This window comes from Podarcis bocagei (genome assembly GCF_964188305.1).
Source record: "Podarcis bocagei genome assembly, chromosome: 2".
Taxonomy (NCBI): Eukaryota; Metazoa; Chordata; class Lepidosauria; order Squamata; family Lacertidae; genus Podarcis; species Podarcis bocagei.
The window spans coordinates 104,432,852-104,452,702 of NC_138126.1; the positions used below are offsets into that span (position 1 = coordinate 104,432,852).

Here is a 19,851-nt window from a genome sequence, read left to right on the forward strand (position 1 = left end):
GGGTGTGCATAACCATATTTTGTGGAGATAAGGAAAATTGCACAGAGACAAGTATGAAAACAAAGCAAGAATTATTTCCTTTTCCAGTTTCGTACTATAAGAGGGTTCCACCTTAAGGAATTTTGTATTGCTATCTAGTCCAAGTGCTTTGTCAATAGCTGTCACCACTACGTTGACAGTATGGTCCACATGTGTGCCTCCTCCTTGATCTGGTGTGTTGCTGATTTAATGGGTTTTCCAGTGACAGCATGCCTAAAGTATGTTTGCATGTGCCAGATTGGCCACACGTGCCAGGCTACATCTAGGACCCTGCGTGTGAAGAAAGGAAGCAGGGGAGGGCTATTGCATTTACTGTGTTCTTGACATGTGTTGCATAGGAGGACTGCGTGACTTGCCCAGCAGTACACAAATACCCCGGGACGCGGGTGGCGCTGTGGGTAAAACCTCAGCGCCTAGGGCTTGCCGATCGCATGGTCAGCGGTTCGAATCCCCGCGGCGGGGTGAGCTCCCGTCGTTCGGTCCCAGCTCCTGCCCACCTAGCAGTTCGAAAGCACTCTTAAGTGCAAGTAGATAAATAGGGACCACTTTCTAGCAGGAAGGTAAATGGCGTTTCCGTGTGCTGCGCTGGTGCTGGCTCGCCAGAGCAGCTTCGTCACGCTGGCCACGTGACCCGGAAGTGTCTCCGGACAGCGCTGGCCCCCGGCCTCTTAAGTGAGATGGGCGCACAACCCTAGAGTCGGACACGACTGGCCCATACGGGCAGGGGTACCTTTACCTTTACCTTTACTACACAAATACCCCAACTCAGGGGCTGCCTCTGTGGGTTGCCGTGCTCCCCCAGAGCTCCTCCACTACCAAGTCACTTCAAAAGGGAGGGCAGTTCTACAAAGAAAGCTTCTTCCTCCACTGAAGTGAATGGGGATATCTGCAGGTGCTCTGGATTGAGAGCAGAGGTTTAATACAGGCTCTTCGCTAGAACCCATATGCAGATGCATAAGCCTGTGTAGCGTGCACATGCAACACACAATTATCTTTAATTTAAAACATTCCTCTTTCCCTCCTCTGCTTGGCCTGTGATCTCGGAACCCCACCCTGAACTCCATTCTGTTTTTTTCACTTTATCTGTTTCCGACACATGCCAACAGCTGTTTGAAGTTGCCTCTTGTTCTCCACATCAACAAGGATTGTGTTCCGCCAGAGACTGACAGTGAGTGAGATTTTTATAAACTAGCCAGAATTTTCAAACACTAAAAGGGAGAGATGGGAGTTTGGCAATTGCAGGACTAGTCCTTTGCCTGCCCGCCTGCCTGAGCCTCCCTCCCTCCCCACTCTCCTATTTATATAACCCCCAAAGTCATAAAAATGACAACACATCCAATAGAAGGGGATGGATCTAATTTACCGCCAGCAGCCCCTATAAAACCGCAGATGGGCTGTAGCCTGGGACTTCTCAATTAGATTATATGCTAAAATGAAATTCCATGGATTCTGTCCCAGGCCTGATGGTTAGGGTTAAACCTGGAGTCCCAACTGACGGAGAATCACATGCAAGAGCCAGGAAGCTCTTAGCTCTGCTCAAGCCACCTTGTAATGAGGAGTCTCATAAGCGCATCCCCTCTACACCCCCCCCCAATACCTGAGTATTGTTTGGCATGGCAAAGGATGCTACAGAATCTGGCCTGTGTGACACTGCACTTCATGTCCTTTTGTAACAGATGTGGGCAGGACGTTTGTATTCTGTTCTAAGAAACAGAATAAGAATTATGCAGTAAGATACTCCACCTTCTATGCCAAGAATGGCACTTTTATAATTCTGCAAATTAGGCCAGTTTATACCACATTTGTGTAAGTTTCATAATTACTTCTGTCACTAGACATAGGGAAGGGGAAGGAACTATACCGGGGATGAAAACCTTCCCCTGCTGAGCTTTGGATCAGCTATCAAGTGTGTCTTCTCAGTCATGAGGACTGCCAACTTGCTTAAAAATTAAATTATATTCTCAGGAGGTTGCATTCTGCACCCAACTCAAAATACTGTGCTTCTGAGGTGTTGCAGAGGAGACGCGGCTTTTGATTTGCCCATGTATCTGAATATCCAAGAAAATGGGAAGGACTTTATCTAGGGACATAGGGAAACTACCTTGTTCCAAGGCAGACCATTGGTCCAGGTATTCTTCAACCTTTTTCTATGGTAGTGTACTTGCTTTGAATCCAAAAGGTCCCGGTTATCTAGTGTCTCCAGTTAAAAAGATCAGGGATCAGGTGATGGGAAGCACTCATCTGTCCATGAATCCTGGAGAACGGTTGCCTGCCAGAAAATGAAATATTTAGACTGGACACACATTCCTATGCTCCTAAAATGTGCTGGACACTGAAATGTGCCTGCTTGATCTACTCCAGGTAGTATGTTGACAGACTCTCACTCAGTTTTATGGATGGTGGACTTGCAGGGTAGCTTTTTTAGGTTATGAGCCAGGCTGGTACAGCTATTCTCTCCTACATCTTCCGCTCCTCCTCCCAGAGTTGTCATCCACACCTTCGATTTGTCCATCAGGACTACATGCCAGGATCTAAGAGGACTTCCAAGCTGTACAAGTTAACCTGCCTGCCTGCCCCATATGTAGGCCTACCTGGAAGAACAAATGGCATGAAAAATCTCCAAGGCTATCCCCCAGTGTTTCTGCTTGTATTTGCACCTAGTTGCACCTGTTCTGCAAACAACATGAACATAACAGTCATTCAAGGACAGGCAAGAAAAAGCAACAAGGACATTGCTCACTTCTTCTGGAACACTAACGCACACATTCAAGTGCTCTCCCCCCCCCCCCTTTTAAATAGTCCTATCCAATGAGCCACTGCACTGCGACTACAGCTTTGAGGATCAATCACGCACGTATTGTTGCTGGCATGAGAGCTGGAATTGGGTCCCTGCAGTAGTCCAATTGCTGACACAGATACTAGGAGGATTGTCACCAGCCAGAATTTTTACTGGCCTCTCCAGAATTTTATTCTCTTGTCCTGTTGCCAGAACTGGGGGATGCAAAGTCAGGGATAAAAAAAGATCTCACCAAGGCATTATTGCCATTATGGTGCATACAAGTGCTGTTTTGGTACAGACTTCAGACAAAGTGTTGCTTGAGGGCAGGGGCTATACCTATGGGCCAAAGAAACATGCACATGCTAGAATACCTGTGTTTTACTGATGCAAATGTTTGTACATTGTGCTGCCACATGAAGTGTCATGGTGCCTGTTACTGGGTGCATGTCTTAAGACTGTTTTGGGGTCTGTTGGTTTCCAGGCATCCCAGAGGAGAGCTAGTTTATCTCCTGCTCTATCTAGGGATTGGCAGAGTTTCCTCACAGGCAGTTCAGCATCTGTGGAGTTGCGGCCAGCCCAAGGTGAGGTAGATGCAGAATCCCAGCTTTTGCTGCACAGGAGGGCAATCTTTGCACGAGCAATGAAAAATCCACATCACAAAGGAAAAGCATCCTGCATATTTTGTCCTTTTAAACAAGGGTGCATTTTTTTTCTCATAGGAAGAGGAAGGAATCATGAGGGGCTATAGACTTGCCCTTTTTCAAACAAGTCAGCAGGGAAGATACTTAACAGATTTTTCTTTCTTTCTTTTTAGAAAGTTACTGTCTCTGGTTCCTGGAGTGACTGTAGAAGAACATGAAGGTAAGTTTTCTTTGTTTTTGTTTTGGCAAATACCTCTTTTTTCATCCTTATTCCTCTGCTGGGGGATTCTGTGGCTGGATTTGTAGTAGACGCGTACAGCAGCCTAAAGTTGTTGCTCTTAATCCACGTTCTGGTCTCATCTTGCGAAGCGTTTTGGCTGTGTCTTGCTGTGGGACAATAATTGCTCAGAAACAGTTCGGATAGACATCATGGGCACACCTTGCCCCAGCACTGCTGCTGGAGGTAGTTGTCTAATTAAGCTCACACAGCTGTGGAAATTCAGAAAACCTCTAGTTTCCTCGCAACTTTTACCCCCGCTCTCCTGAAGAGGAATACCTTCCGCCTGCCACATCATGGCATATTTCAACCCCTAGGTAAAGGGGACCCCTGACCATTAGGTCCAGTCGTGGCCGACTCTGGGGTTGTGGTGCTCATCTCGCTTTATTGGCTGAGGGAGCTGGCGTACAGCTTCCGGGTCATGTGGCCAGCATGACTAAGCCGCTTCTGGTGAACCAGAGCAGCCCACGGAAACGCCATTTACCTTCCCGCTGGAGCAGTACCTATTTATCTACTTGCACTTTGATGTGCTTTTGAACTGCTAGGTTGGCAGGAGCAGGGACCGAGCAATGGGAGCTCACCCCATCATGGGGATTCGAACCGCCAACCTTCTGATCGGCAAGTCCTAGGCTCTGTGGTTTAACCCACAGCGCCACCCGCATCCCCTAGGGCCTAGCCCAAAAGCCAAGGACACCAGCCTCCTAATGTTAATTTCAGATGTAACTGACAGCTCATTTGGGGGCACTGCCGCACATAGGGGCTTGCATTTATTGCTCATTTTTTAAAAAATGGAAGCTGTTATCCTCAAGTCTCTACCCATGGGCAGGTCCCATGGCAGCACTAACACTGCAGGGCCCTTGTAAGCAGCTGCAGCTACAGTAGTGGGAGCTGTGAGTTAAAGGACACTTTCATGTTGACTTTGTTAAGGCTGCAGTCCGATACTCATTACCTGGGACCATGGGCGTAGGCGGGGTGGGGGGCAGCTGTCCCTCCCCATCAAAGCAAATATATAAAAATACTAAAAGTAGAAATTGTAGACAGATTCGGACAGATTTTTCTTAGCGCTTGGGGTCTAAAAAGAAAGTAATTTGAAACAACTGCTGTTGAGACATTTCATTCCGAATCTGCTAGATGGAGCCAGACAGAGGATGATGACAGGTAGGAGTCATGCCCCGCCACCCAACATAAATCCTGGCTAGGCCCATGCCAGGAACCAAGTCACACTGAATGTAGTTGGGCCTACTTCCAAGTAGGCATGTAAGATTTGCTCTGTATGTGTGATTTCCATTTGGTGTGCCGGCTTCAATGCCTCGAGCGCAGCCCAGAACACCTGGCTGCATGGGCGTAGGCAGGGGGGGCAGAGAGGGGCAGCTGCCCCCCCATCAATAAAAATCAATAAAAATACATAGCTAACTGAGGTTCTGCTCCCCCCACCAACAAAAGGCCTGCCCCCCTAACCAAAATCCTAGCTACACCCATGCCTGGGTGAATCTAGTACAGTGGTAACTCGGGTTAAGTACTTAATTCGTTCTGGAGGTCCGTTCTTAACCTGAAACTGTTCTTAACCTGAAGCACCACTTTAGCTAATGGGGCCTCCTGCTGCTGCTGCACCGCCGGAGCACGATTTCTGTTCTCATCCTGAAGCAAAGTTCTTAACCTGAGGTACTATTTCTGGGTTAGTGGAGTCTGTAACCTGAAGCGTATGTAACCCGAGGTACCATTGTAAACTCAATTCCCCAACCAAGCTAAACAGCCTCTTGATCCCAAATGAAGCAGGGCCATCCAGGTTTTCTCCAACAGGCCTAGAAACAATGTGCGCTTCTGCCTTCAACTCAGAACGCTTCAGCTTGTATCAATCATCCCTTGCTGGCTTCCATCAGCATCAGATTCAGCTTCTGACATTGCAGTCATGTGAATCCACCAGGGCATGCAGAATTCAGCCCAAACTTGACTTTTCTTACATTGCTGCTAGTTCATTTTAAGCGGCGGCAGTTGGTTGGTTGGTGGGGGAGTTTGCTGTGGTGCATGAACAACAGATCCCTGTGTAACACTGAGTAGTGACTCGCTGGCAGACTCGCGTGACCGCCCTAGCACAAGCTGATGCAGTTGTCACTCTTTTTTACAGGTTGACTTTCCTATCTATTCCGTGTACGGTTGTGATAGTGCAAGTTCATTTTTGCCACATTTGCTCTGGGATGGAGGGTATGAAGCAACTGCTCAGCTTCTGAGCATAGAGCATGGGGTGGGAAAAGCACACGGCACATAGACGCAGAGGAGTTAGGGTCCAGAGCCAGGGCAGCCATAAAATCACTGGGTCCCTCATTGCTGTTTGATGTACCTTGAGATGTTTGGCTTCCTGTGAATATATAGGACTGGTAGACAATTGCTCAAAGTTCAGCCCATGTCATCTTTCTGGTTTCGCAAGGCAGGCCTGTTTCTGTAGTACCTTGTACACAACACAACACAACACAACACAACACAACACAACCTTTCACTGCAGAGGATAGAAACCCCAAGTATAAAGTGATATGTAGCTACTACGTATGATAGGTATGTACTGCCTGCAGTGCCAGACACCACATCGCTCTGAACACCCGTTGGCTGGGACTCACAAGTGGGGAGAGTGCTTTTGTGCTCTTGTCCTGCTTTCCACAGACTTCTGGCTGGCCACTGTGAGAACAGGATACTGGACTAGATGGGCATTTGCCCTGATCCGGAAGGGCTCTTTTGTTCATACGTAGTCCTTAGAATTGTCACTGGACCGTAAATGAATGTGTGAAGAAGGGCACTTGGGGACAACAGGACAGTGACTTTGGGGGTTCCTTCAGGCTTAGTATTAGAATAAATTGGATTGAGGCTACATAGGCACCATACTTTAAAATCACAATTACCATTACCACCACCCCCAAAAAAGAATCCTGGGAACAGTAGTTTGTTAAAGGTCCTGGGAAATGTAGCTCCATGAGGGCTAAACTATACTTCCCAGGATGTGTGTATGTGTGCGCGCGCGCTTCAAATGTATGAGTGTATCACTATACCATTAAGAGCACTTCCCCTTTGGGGTTAAGGAAGGAGGATCAAGGAGGCCAGCGTCAGTAGGAGACCATTGTTGCTCTCAGGGCATCCACCTGTTTGCAGCCCAGCTCACAAACATGTTCTCTCACTGTTGTCCTTCCCACTACCAGCCAGGTGATGGAGGGAGCCCACCTATTTGCCCTTTTGGCACAGAGCAACTTCCTTTCCTGTACTTAGGGGCCATTGTGGCCCTTGCCTGGCTAATTCAACAACGGGATCCCCAATTAGATTTTAACACTTGCCGGGTCCAGGAATTAGAAGGGACTCGGCGGGCGCCATACAGCCTAACTCATCGTAACTCACAACACTACTCTGCTCTTCGACAGATTTTAATAACAGGCAAGTGTCACTTTGTAGTGCGGCATAAATGGGTAAACTGCTGCCCTCCAGATGCTGCTGTACCACAACTCCCATCATCCCTGACCGTTGGCCGTGCTGGAAGGAATCCCACAACATCTGGAGGGCGACAGGCTCTCTCTGTTTCTGTTTCTGACCCATTCAGGCTTCTAAATTTGGCTGCTACTGTAAAACACGTTCATAAGCAATAATGTTTTTCACCTGGGCTCTCACTGCATCCACCCTTTCAGATCAAATCCACACGGATGTGCCTCCCCAACTTATGCTGAGCACTTTTTAAGCTTTCCTACTTTCCACTTTAACTGTGCCTCCTGCTCAGTGGCAAAATGGACAGCCCCAGAATGCACAGAAGTATTTTGTTTGTGCCAACAAATGAGATAGTGCATCTCAGCCAGGACTCCCCAAAACTAGTTTCTCTGCTTTGCTTTTCTCCCCCGGGCCATGAGAAAAATCCAGACGAAAGGTTTGTGTGCTCATGTACACACACACACATACACACAGTCACACTGTCAGATTAGCTCTGCATGAGCCAACTGCACACTCCCACTGGAACAAACTCCATGCCGCTTGTATAATTTGCAGCAATTGCGCTGGCTAACCACAAGAATTTGCTCTACAAAAGGTCTGCAAGGAGGTGGGCCATTTCTGCCTAATTCCCTCCAGGTGCCACTCAAATTCTTGCATCTCAAGATCAGCAGGTCCTGGATTCTTTTTTGCATACTTGTGAGTACACCCTCTCTTATAGTTCCAAACTTACAACACACTGGAGAGTGGAGAGACCACCCTCATTTGATGACAAAAGGATATAAATCCTATAATAAAACCTATAATATATTTTAAGTTACATGATTCTCTCCCCTCCCAAAATTGCTTGCCTTCTTCTATATTCTTTAAAATCCAAGTGGATTTGCAATAGTTTTGTTACGTGACAACAACAATGACTGGTACATGTAAAGTGTGTTGCACTAGTGTTTTCCACAGTATTGCAGTTTATGTACTTTCATACATAAACTACAATACGCGGGTGGCGCTGTGGTCTAAACCAGTGAGCCTCTTGGGCTTGCCGATCAGAAGGTTGGCAGTTTGAACCCCTATGACAGAATGAGCTCCTATTGCTCTGTCCCAGTTCCTGCCAACCTAGCAGTTCGAACGCATGCCGGTGCAAGTAGATAAATAGGTACCGCTGTGGCGGGAAGGTAAACGGCATTTCCGTGCACTCTGGTTTCCGTCAGTGTCCTGTTGCGCCAGAAGCAGTTTAGTCATGCTGGCCGTATTACCTGGAAAGCTGTCTGTGGACAAACGCCAGCTCCCTCGACCTGAAAGTGAGGTGAGCACTGCAACCTCATAGTCGCCTTTGTCTGGACTTAACTGTCCCGGAGTCCTTTACCTTATTTTCATACACATGTCTGGTAACTATGGCCCAGAGTTATCAGCATTCAAATATGTGTGAACATGGATTATTAAATGCACACGTACACACAAGTGTTTCTTTCACACAGCTGAGGGACACCACAACCATAGTATTGGTGACAATGCAATAGTTCTAGTTGCTCCTTAATGCTTATAGTTGTCCTTAATGACAAGGCACAACTTGGTGACATTATGCAGTTTGGAACATTTTAATATGTTGGGGTGTAGTCTTGAGCTGAAATTTCGTACAATACCCTGCTATAGTTCTTGCAAACAGTGCCTGGGAAAGCTTTCTTTGCTTCTGCCCCACAACAACATATATTGATTTGCCCATCAGCAGCAAGTAGGACCTCCCAGCTTTCCTTCCTTCCTCCTCCATTCCCAACAAATCGGATTAACAGAATTGACTACAAGGGCCAATTCACACTTTCCCCTTTTGAACTGGATTTAAACGGCTACTTGCAAAAGGGATTGCTTGCTGATAGGCAGCGCAGATGATCAATTAAAATTCCCTCTGTTGGAGCTAATGGGCTTCTTAAACTGTAAGTGCATGGAGTTGTCAAGCCCAGACCTTGAGAAAGCTTTAAAATGTGCTTTTAAAATTCACCTGGTATAGGCCTTACTATTACATACACAGCAGCTCCCATTACTGCAGCACTATCTGTTTTATGAGACTCTTAAGGGAACAGGAACCCACCCAGAGTCTGAATCTGGCAACTCTGCCAGAGCAGCATCATGACACAGATTCAGAATAAATACAGTTGACACCTCTGTTGTGCTTTCCTAGCAAGGCTTTGTGCCTTCAGCAGCTAGAAGACAAATAAAATGAGTGGGGAAGCCTTTCTTCTTCATTGTGGCCTCCACCTGTTTGACTGCCTATTTTGCAGGTGCTGAAGGCCAGAAAAAAGGCAATCACCACTCTCTGAAAATTAGAGGGTTAATTGGTTTTAAACCTGCTACCCAGGGCGCACTTAAAATATACTTCCCTTCCCTAGTTACCCCAACCTGCTTTCCAGATTCCTTTTTGTTTTGAGCAACATACTGAGGTTTCTCTATTACTCTTGGACCAACAAGTAAGTAGAGCATGAGGATGGAGAGGAAATGAGCTGAACTGAAGCACCAAAGTAAGGTGCTTTTCCTCTCTGGGAGAGCACAGGGATGGCGTTTCTTTTAGTAGCAAAGTTGTGTAATTATAGCAGCTGGAATGAATGGCTTTGCAGATTGAGATGGTAGTCACAGCTGGAGCAGTCTTCTTGGGTTCTTTCATTCTTCTTGGTCTCCTCCAAAGAGCTGAACAGAAACCGGGTTCGCGTCCCTGCTCCTCCACATGCAGCTGCTGGGTGACCTTGGGCCAGTCACACTTCTCTGAAGTCTCTCAGCCCCACTCACCTCACAGAGTGTTTGTTGTGGGGGAGGAAGGGAAAGGAGAATGTTAACCACTTTGAGACTCCTTCGGGTAGTGATAAAGTGGGATATCAAATCCAAACTCCAAATCGAATGGGCCATTTTTTTTAAGACCGAGGGCCAAACTCCTTCATGAACGACCCATTGGGGGCCCATCTGCTATTAGGGAGCAGGGCCAGAGACAAAGAGAGGCCATGGAGCAAACTTTGTGCCGTAGGCCCTGCAAAAGTCAGAGGTTTCTGAGGTGTGTGCATCTCTTCATTGCTCAACCAAGCGAGCCAAAGGTAGGAGGACTGCATTTCAAGAATAGATTTCAGCAAGGCAAAAGCATGTGAGAATGTGTATGGTTACCAGATTTTTTTCAATGAATCGGGGGACACTTTTTTTAAAAAAAAAAAAGCAGAGTAGCAACGGAGTCAATAGTGGAGATGGTGAGGCAAAAGACCCTGGGCCCAAGCATACATGCATATTGTATAAAGGTGCAAAGTCCTTCTTTCGCACCCTGTGAAACATAAATGCACAGAGTTTTTAAAAAACTGGGCAACGGCCACCCGCCCGCGACTCCCGAGCTTCCCCTGATCAGTCAAAACAAAGGGGGAAGGGGGCAGGAGATCGCACACGACACATCATATGGGGACTTCCGGCACGGAAAAATGGTGGACGCCACGGCAGTGAGCAACTCCTGAAGCCAGCCAGAGCCAACTGTGCTACCAGACTGGTTCCGGGCTGCTGAGGCTGCCACTGTCACATTTCCCGGGGACAGATTTGCAAATCCAGGGCCTGTCCCCAGGAACCGGGGACGTCTGGTAACCCTAGTGTAGTGACTGTCACAAGGGATGACTATAACTATGACTATGTCTATAGGAGTGGACAGAGTAGCCTGGAGGAGGGGTGTGTGTGTCACATATTTGGGGCCTGAGCCTCAGGTTGCCCACTGGCTGAAAATACAGGGTTTGTCTAGGTCCAGGCATGGCCAAACTTGGGTCTCCTGCTGTTTTGGGACTACAACTCCCATCATCCCTAGCTAACAGGACCAGTGGTCAGGGATGATGGGAATGGTAGTCCCAAAACAGCTGGAGGGCCAAGTTTGGCCATGCCTGGTCTAGGCTGTACCTGAGCTTCTTAAGAACAAATATTAACATTTTTGGTCCTTGGTTACCCCAATTGTGTGCTGGGGGGGGGCAGTTCTAACCTGTATGTGTTTGTTTCCATTTTTGCCATGGTTACCAGATGATAGTAAAAAAGAAGAAAAAAGGCCTAACCTGCTTTGTGTGCCATTAATAGCCGCTTGATCTACTGAAATGAGGAGCAGAAGCTTTTCACAGAGGGTCACTATAATCTGCTAGTGTCTGTGGATCGAGCTGCTGTTCAAGGCGCAGGAGCTAGTAAAACTGTTAGCAATTCTAATTAGCAAATAGGTGATTATGCTGTGTAGTTTTAATCTGCTTCTGTTTACGCAGAAGGGATAAGAAACATGGTAGGTACTGAAGCTGCAGCTTCCAATCACTGCAAATACTGCTCTGCCTCCCTGTTCCCACCTCCATACCTGAGATTTCTCCAGGTATTTCCCACATACTTTCAAAGTTTGTGGGCAACCCCCCCTTCCTTTCCACCCACCTCTCGCAAGGAAAGCAGAGATTCTTAGAATGCTGAATGTTGTGACCTGCTTGGTGTGGTTGCAGGTTGTATACACAGCCCAGGAGGTTGTCTGCAGCTGTACCTTTGTAATTCTGAGGGGTGGAAACTGCCTCTAAGAATGAATTGTTAAATGGGCCCACTTTCTAGGTGTGATCACCCACAATGAGCCTTCATACGGTCACTATTTTGTGGGAGAGATTCAAGCGCATCCCCAGAATTTAGGTTTACTCAATTGAAGAGGACTGCAGTGCTTTGTAGGCCCGGCACAACAAACTTAAAAAACCCCCCAAAAAACAAACAAAACCCCACACCAATATGTTTTAGAGTTAAGGAAAGTGACAGAGACACACACTTTAAAAAGTGTGGGCTGAATAAACAGTCAGCAGCCAGACATATAAGCAGCCTGAAAGATGAATGCTCATTGTTTTATCACATTCCTGCAAACAGATCAGAATGAATGCTCAGTAAAGACTGGGCATAGTCTAACCTTCGCGTAAGCAAACCAGAATACATGCTCAATAAACAGGCTGTCTGGAGGAGCCCTTAGTCATCTGTAATACTGTATACTCTAGCAGGATGGCCTAGGTTGGTATCTCCCAAGCCAGCCAGGGACTGTGGGGGACAACAGACAAAGTCCTTGGTGTCAAGCTCTTTCTGCCTTATTAGGGGCAGGTGCCAGTTTTCCTTGCATGAATAATTAAGCCTGCCTCATTCCTGATTGCTTTGCAATACACTGGTACCTCAGGTTACATACGCTTCAGGTTACAGACTCCGCTAACCCACAAATAGTACCTCGGGTTAAGAACTTTGCTTCAGGATGAGAACAGAAATCATGCTCTGGCAGTGTGGCAGCAGCAGGAGGCCCCATTAGCTACAGTGGTGCTTCAGGTTAAGAACAGTTTCAGGTTAAGAACAGACCTCCGGAACAAATTAAGTACTTAACCCGAGGTACCACTGTATTAAAAACTAATTACCACTAACCCGATGAAATGTATTTTATTGATCAGAGTGGCTTGTGACTGCCATTATTCTGTGGCCTCCAACCGCGGGCAGGAGGTGTCATTTGTCTTGATTGCGGAGCCTATTGTGTAGCTTGAACCTGCTGAGAACTGTACCCACTCACCCAAATCTGCAAGGAAAGAGGAGCCTCATCTCCCCGGGTTGGCCAATACTGGGAGGGTACAAAAAGCCCTCCTCTCTCTCCCACCTGCAAGAGAAAAATGGCTGCCACAGGAAGCAACCAGCTCTGTCAGCCTGGGACTTGCCACCCTCCCTGGTGCAATGGAAATAAGATTGCCAGCTGATCCCTACTCTCAAGTAGGGTTCTTTTGCTTCTTAACAGTCACATGATAGAAATTCAACATCAGAAGCTATCCACATCATGGTAATACAGCAGCAGTGGGGCTTCTGCTCCTGTGACCTGCCCACCCCTTTATTGGGTGTTTTTCATACAGCTGTTAAATGCAATAAAGCCCTATTGCACACAAACTGTGGCAATGCTTCTGCTGGATCAGGGACATTGCACCTGTGTGTGTTGTGGCTGCCTTTATGTGTCAGTGAAACAGAGGAGTCCCAGAAGTGTGGCGCTGGCTGAAACCTTGAGATTTCATCCTTTAGCTTCAGTTAAGTTGTAGGCGCAGCTTCTCTAGGTTGTTCCTCCTCTGATCCTTTTGGGCATCTTCTTCCTGCCTGCTACCATAAGGAAGCAAGAGTGCCACAGAAAAGGTGGACTAGGTGTGAAGACCAAAGGAACAGGGAAGGAAGAGGGGGAAGAACCACTGCCAATTTTCTGGTTTCTGTTGGTTCAAGGAAAAAATAAGTATATAGAAAGGAGAATTCCTGGATGCCAAGATTCAAGTTTGGGGCAAGTACCCTTTGGTGAGAGAACCCCAGCGGAGATTTAAGATCACAAAACATGCAGCAAAGTTAAGCATGTAAATATGTTGTTGGACTTTAAAATATGCCCTTGTGAATTCCCCTAGCATAGAAAAAGACCACATGTTTACGAAGTTAAAAATGGTTTACTTAAATTCTCCCAAGGTCAGCCTCACATGTTTTTCCATACAGCATTCAAAAAAGGTTGCACAAGCAGTAAAACCTGGCTTAGTTACAGTGGTGAAAGTTCCTAAATTACTGGTATGGGAACTCAAAAGTGGCTTGTGAGAGCCATGCGGTCTGAACTGGAGCGACCAGCTCAAGCCTGTTTATATGCTGAGCTTATCAGGTTGACAGGAGGTTGAGCAATAGGCTTGCTTACCCATTTCCTCCTGAGGTAAGAGGAAGTGACCTTGCTAGGTCTGGCAGGACAGCTTGCTCTATTTTATTAACCCCTTTGTGCATTAATTAGACTTAAGTATGCTGGCAAACTTAGATTGTCATTAATCAACCCACTACAGTGCCCAAGTCCTCCTTCAGACACGGAATTGTCTCTCTCTGTGTGTTTTGCAGGCCTTTGGTGCTTTTAACACCTGCATGGAACTGGGATCTCAAGAACCCTTTGCTCCTATATCAGGGGCAAGGAACATTTTCTAAGGCCTGAGGCAAAAATATTGTTGGAGCAATATTTGCAGCTCTTACCTTTGTACAGCAGGCTGCATTCTGGCCATACAAAAGTAAGACGTTTTCACATGCACATCTCTTCACCTTCCATCTAGGCAAGCAATTGTTCAAGAATACATCCTAGCCAGGCAAAAGCAGTTGATGTGTATGAAGCCAGGGATGTAGCCTGGGGAAAATCCTGAGAGGTCCGTGGAGAGGCCTGGACAGCTCCATTTGCTCTCTAGGCCTAAGTTTCCCCACCCCCCCGTATTATATGAACCTGACTGGGCATTAAGGTCAGCATCAGATGACATGTTTTCCATATGGTCATTATAATACATCTGATAGATGATTTCAGGAAGCAGGGCCTTTTTGTTGCCAGCCCCAAAGTTATGGAATGTCTTCCCTATGGAGCTCTGCAAGCTTCCAATTATTTCCTTTTAGCCGTTTTAAGCCATTGAACACTTTTAAAAACCCCAACAATTCTGCAGACTTTTAATTTTCAAATAATACCACGCTTTTAGGGATTTTAAGCTTGGCTGTTTTCAACTCGTTTGATTTATAAATGCTGCTATTTTAGTGTTGTGCATTATTTTTAATCAATTTTTTAAAAAAATAATAATTCCCCTGCAAACTCTTTTAAATGCCTTTTTAGAAAAGCAGGATAAATAATAATGCAAAAAAAAATATTGTCGAACAAAAATTCCACTTTTCTCTCCCAGATCTTTGCTTATCGCACAGCTGTTCAAGCCCTACTTGGGACACTGCCAAAATCAGTCAGGCAGCTGGTCTCGTCTTCCTGCTGCATCCTATGCTAGTTTACTGAGAAGTGTATGCACCACCGTATTTAATGGGACTTACTGTACAGGTGTCCCTAGGACTGAAACCTTAATCACTGCAGCCTTAATCATACATTGCATTGACTGTGAGGGAGTTTTCCTAGCACCAGTAGGAACGTGACAGTGAATGCTGTACCTGAAGCGTGGCCATGCAGCACCTACAAGAGAGAAGAGGGTTCAGCCCTGCCCTCCTTTTTCCTGGGTCTCCTGCACTTTGTTAACAGCTGTATAGCAAGCAGAAATTCGGAGGGGTAAACAGATTTACTGAACAGGGCAATTCTACTACATGGAGATTTCAGGGGAGCCAGGAATAAAGTTCTTCCGAAGGGCGGTTGGATCAGTCTGGAACCAAACAGGGCACGGAAACCTTGTGATCAGGTTGCTTTAATTGTTTTTACATTTCAAAGCAGATGCAGGGATCTGAAGTTTTGATCAGAGCATCAGTGCAGTGTGTGTGTGTGTGTGTGTGTGTGTGTGTGTGTGTGTGTGTGTGTAACCCTCCCCTTGAGCTCTTTTCCTCATCTAATGTGCTTATCTCAAACTGTACTGTATCTGCGATTCACACCCACTCACCCCACCTACACAAAGTTAATGTCAACCTGGTGGTGGAGGAATTTAGATCAGGAAAGTGAGGGTGGAGTAAAAATTAAAACGCCATCTCCCTCAACACTTAAGCTGCTGGGTGCTCAGATTCTGTTAGCAGAGCAGTTTTAAAGTTGTTGTTGTTTATTTAAATCAGGATCCCATCATGGATTTTCCACATCCCATCTATTTTGGTCCAATGCTCAAGCGTCTTCCAGGAACCTGTTTGCATGCGGATGAGAAGAGGTTAAGCCTTATTTCTGTGGAGTTTGTTATATAGTGGAGACAGAGGCCATGTACCATTTGCACAAAAGGGACGGGAGAACTTTTGCCTTGTTTACTCCATTCGTTTTGCTGCATTTGTCTCCCTGGCTCTCCCCCTTTCTCAGTAGTTGTTTTTGGCCATTGCCCATGGTGGATGCTTCGAAAGATAATGGCAGCCCAGCTGGCTCAGACCAGAGGACCGTGTGGCTCAGCACTGTTCCCAGTGGCCCATCGGGGGATTCACAAGCAGGATGCGACTGGAATCGCACCTGCCCTCTTGTCTTGCCCAGCATATTGCCTCTGATCCTGCAGGTCATATATAGTCATCACGACTGTGAGCCGCTGATAAACAACCTTATACTCCATGAATTTGCCTAACTCCATTTAAAGGTGTCCCAAGTTGCAGACCATCACATCTTATAGTACATAGCTGTCAACGTTTCCCTTTTTTAAAGGGAATAGGATTCCTTGCAAGAAAAGGGAAAAGTTGACACCTATGCATAGTAGCAGATTCCATAGCTTAACCATGCACTGTGTGAAGTATCTTTCTATTGTCTGTCCTGAACATCCCGTCCGTAAAGGTTTATTGGATGATCCTGGGTTCTGGTATTATGAGGGAGAAAAATTCTATTCACGCCATGCAGCTCTTGACATGTCTCCCCACTTACTCGTCATTCATCTAAACTGAAAAATCTCCAAACGTTGCAGCCTTCTCTTGAAGAGAAGTTGCTCCAACCCTCTCCATCATTTTGGTTGTTCTTTCCTGCACCTTTTCCAGCTCCAGCACTCCTTTGGATAGGCAGCAAACAGAACCGTACGCACCACAGGCTTGTTCAAATTCATTACGATTATGGGCGGTTTTCCAGTTTTCTTTCCAGGTCAGCCACCACCAGTTCAAACGCCCATCAGTTCCCATGAGAAGTTGGATATTCCGTACTGCCAGTATGCATCACTTTACACTTAATTATATTGAACCACATTTACCATTTAAAAACTTATTCGTCCTGTTTGGAGATATCATTTAGGAGCTCCCTCGTGACCCCTTTTTGTTTTTGCACCCTGAATAATCTGGAAGTCCATCACCAATCTTGGCACACTTGTTTCCAGATCGTTTATGAACAAGTTAAAAATAAGTCTTGATACAGATCTGTATCAAGACTTTCTATCTCTCTCAATTTTTGTGACTGTCGACTTCTGTTCTTTAATTAGTTTACCAATCCATAAGAGTACCTGTCTTATTATCCCAGGACCAATAAGTTTATTCAGATATTTTTAATGAGGAACTTTTATCAAATGTTCAAGTACATAATGTGTGTTGGGTCACCCCTGTCCACATGCTTATTGAAACTCTCAAAGAAACATCAGTAAGACAGGACTTATCTTTGCAGAAGCCATGTTGATTTTTCTTTCAGAAATACTCGTTCTTTGGTATGCTTGATAATTTTATCTTTAATAATGCTTTCCATCAATTTACCCGGAACAGACATTAAGCTAACAGGCCTGTAATTTTCTGGATCCCCCCCTGGATCCTTTTAAAAATGGATGTTATGTTGGCCACTTTCCAGTACCCGGATATGAATGCTGATCCTGGAGACAAGCTAGGTATTTTTTGTTAGAAGATCAGCACTTCCACATTTTTTAGAATTCTTGATGGAATACCATCTGGAACTGGTGATTTGTTAAAATGTTTAATTTGTAAATAAGCCTGGAACTTCATCTCTTCTCACCACTGTTCATCTTTACAGTGAGATACACAGGGCAGATATCTATGCCTGAATTTACAATTTCTGGAAGTTTGAAGAACTAAGGTAGGAATTCAGGCAGGAAGGCAAGGAATTCACTCACCTGTTATGCAATCTGTGTTCTCTCCTTAGCATACCTTTCGTTTTCTTGTCATTCAATGGTCCAGCTTGCCTCCCTACCCATGAATTATAATGTAAACATTCCTTAAACTGATACTGTTAAAGTTTTTAGTGACAGGCTCCTCAAATTCATTTTCTTCATTCCTGTCACTTGCATTTCATAGGCCCAATTTTGTTTTCATTTGGGCAAGACTTCAGTTTTCTGAAGGACCCCTTCTTATATCTTCAATAGCTTCCTTGACTCTGCTCATTAACCATGCAGGCATTCTCTTGGACTTGGTAACTTTCCTGAGCTGTGCCTATCTTAGCAGAGCTTTTACAGATAGCCATTTTATTTTCTCACCATGCCCCAGGTGTTGCATTATTCTGGTGTGTTGGAGGGTTAATAGTGACTCATGCCACTATTTTTGTTTTTTATTTGATTTTTTAAGATGGCAACCATTGGTTCCTCACAAAGTCAAGGGATACTGCAGTTTCTGGGGCATGGTGAGTAAATATATGGATGGTGGCCATGAACAGCCATAAAAAGAAAATGATTTGATCTTCTGTGCCTTTTAGTAATACAGTAATGGAATTGGACCCATGGAGCTCTGTTTAGCTCAGTTTTTCGTTTATTCCAAAATGACTACACACCTATTGTAAAATAGCAGCGGTAAGGCTCTCCTGAAACCAATGGGCAGTTAGATAATTTGTCTGTAAACCCTGATGTGGGAAAAAAATCTCCAAATGTCTAGAACTGGCTTTGGTCATATTTATCTGAGCCCAATATCTGCCCCCTTGGGGAGAAAAGCCCAGAATGTTACAGTTTGAACTATTTTTTCCTTAGTTCTTCTCTTTTATAAAGCATCTAAGGTGGCAAGCATGCCATGGAGAACAGAGAACGATGAAGGTTCTTGAGTAGCCAGGATGATCCAGAAAGTACATAAATTATGTGATCTTCTAAAATACAGATTTGCTCTGGAGATTATTGGTTGCCCCTTGTCCAGCCAGAAATGAATAAAACCTGGGAGGGAGGACATGGCGGCTGCAGCAAATTTCAGCTCTGCTTACTTTCACAGGAACTTTCCATTTCACATGCACAGCTTCTTCCATAGCTCTATCTAGCACTTGGTGCAGGCTCTATGCCCTCCACTTATGGAGACAACTTGCACAGGATCGTTTGCAGAATAACTGGAAGCTTAAGTCTAGCAGAAGATCTATACAAAGCTCTGGCTCCTGACCCCCTTATCCCATGATCCCGATGCATGACATGTGACTCACTGCACTGAAAAGAACACATTGAAAATATATAGTTACATTAGCAGTCCCCTCAGGAGCTCAGTTTACCTCTCTCTTTTTTGGGATCTCTCCTTGGACTGAAAAAAAAAAGGTTGTCAAGCATCTGTCACAGAACTTGTGGGATGCAGCCAGCTTGCTGAGGCATAGGTTGTGCACTATCTAGCCTATCCCATATTGCAAGCAGCAGCCATAAAACTCTCCGGGCTTTGTTTTGCACATCTTAACTTCACTGTAAAATTCATCTGCTAGTAATAGTGTCCAGCTACTTTGGTTGGAAGGGTTCTCTCTAATTATTTTCTGGCAGAATGTTGCCTTTATAATTTCATGTAAGATTACTGAAATATCGCAAGTGCCGTTTGTTCTCTAACCCAAAGTGTCTGTTGCAAGGGCTGCTCAAACAGGAACATGTCAACTCGATAATATCTATAGATCTGTGCAGGCAGGCATAAGCCAAAGTACATTCAGCTCCCATGAGAGTGACAGCTTCTGCTAAATGTTGTAATAAATTAGGTACCTGCATCCGTTGTACAAGTCCCATTGAAAAGAATGAGATTTGCCCATGGGTGGATGCATGTGATGGGCTTGTCCCATTCATTCATGCAGCGGGGCTTGCACACAAAGCTCCTTTAATGAAATTATATCTTATGTGAAAGGGTCAAGTGTCCAAAGAAGTCACAGGTAAGCTGTCTTATACAGTACCGAGACAGATCGTTGGTTCATCCAGCTCAGTTTGGACTACAGTGGTACCTCAGGTTACATACGCTTCAGGTTATAGGCTCCACTAACCCAGAAATAGTACCTCAGGTTGAGAACTTTGCTTCAGGATGAGAACAGAAATTGTGCTCCGGCAGCACGGCAGCAATGGGAG

General features: G+C 45.5%; 1 long non-coding RNA gene across 1 annotated transcript in view; it reads left to right on the forward strand.

Annotated features, from left to right (window-relative positions):
* The window catches only part of LOC308579898, a 30,080-nt gene that overhangs the window by 3,815 nt on the left and 6,414 nt on the right, over positions 1-19,851 (forward strand). Inside the window, exon 2 of the long non-coding RNA XR_014004612.1 lies at positions 3,633-3,679. This is a non-coding gene — a long non-coding RNA (uncharacterized lncRNA). The remainder of the gene's footprint in view (positions 1-3,632; positions 3,680-19,851) is intronic.